Below are 1457 nucleotides of genomic sequence, written 5' to 3'. Positions count from 1 at the left end.
ACACTTGAGGGGATACAACATCGCTAGTCTTTTCGCATGTCCTGGACTGGATACATAAAACAAACCACTACTCCAATCACGACTTAGAATCAGCACTGGCAGGAAAATTGGATCTACGAGCTTTATTGCACACAAAACTTGCAAATCTCCCGCACAGTGTTAAATCTTCAGTTATATTACGTGACACTATAATGTGCTGGAAAGAGGTGAGGAAAAAGCAGGGTCTCTCTTTTCAATTGTCGAAATACTTACCCCTATGGTCGCATATACAATTCCCGGCAGGGATGTCCAGTAGCCTATTTAGGACATGGAAGCAAAATGGGGTAGCCGCAGTAAAACGTCTGTTGCATGCGACGGAGCCGAGATTGAAGACGTTGCTAGAATTGGGCAGTGAATATGGGATCCCGCAAACGCATTTTCTGCAATATATGCAGGTTAGAACGTTCTGTACAAAGCTGGTGGGAAACTTAGAAAAGGAAATTGTTGATAATCCATTTGACACACTAGTGGGAGAAGATCCACATAGGAAGTCTCTATCGATATTATATCAGACAATGAAAGATATTTATGTGCAAGTAGGGAAAAAAAATCAATTTCCATACTGGAGACGTATTTTTAAAACACCAGAGATAAATGAGCAAATACTAGAGGGGTGGAAAACAGTGAGGAAGCATGTTATAAATGAAGTGTCGAGAGAGACGCAATTCAGGCTGATACATGCAGCCATTTATGCTTTTAACATACCGCCAAGCGCCAAAGAGCCAGATCAGTTACATTCCTGCCCAAAGTGTGCCCAGCCACGCACGGATCTATATCATGGTATTTGGTTGTGTTCTACCACTCAGGGATATTGGTTAGAAATACTAAGATATATTAGGAAGCTCTGGGAAGGATCTATACCACTGAATCCTACACTTCTGTTATTTCATTCATCAGCGTCAGTAGACACTGAAGTGGAAGGGGCCTTGCAACACATACCTCCGCTAGTACACATAATAATACTTATAGCCAAAAGGTGTATTCTGAAAAATTGGCTGGAAACGAATGCACCGACCCTGGAACAACTAATTCAACAATTACAAAAATACCTATATTCAGATAGGAATGAGGCCTTGTTACACAAAGAGCGACAAACTGCAAAATTCTTCAAAAAATGGAAACAGTTCTTGGTACAAATGTCTGTCACAGATATAGAAAAAAATGATGGCGGGTTTCCAGCACACTAAATGGTACCTTTCCGAAGACATTAAGGGGACCTTTGGGAAACTGAAGGTTACAATACCAAGGCATTAGACAGAAGCACATAGCATAGAGACATGAACAGGGATAGGAGCAGAAGAGTGAGACAAGATACTAATTAGAATACCACAGTTGTTGGGTTAAAGGTTAACAAGTTTATTGTATAATCTGCATTTGAAGTCATACTGCATTTCCAATGTAATTGATTGTGAGTTTTA

Source organism: Rhinoderma darwinii, chromosome 5 (genome assembly GCF_050947455.1).
Source record: "Rhinoderma darwinii isolate aRhiDar2 chromosome 5, aRhiDar2.hap1, whole genome shotgun sequence".
In the NCBI taxonomy this organism is placed as follows: Eukaryota; Metazoa; Chordata; class Amphibia; order Anura; family Rhinodermatidae; genus Rhinoderma; species Rhinoderma darwinii.
This window is presented reverse-complemented; position numbering follows the sequence as displayed.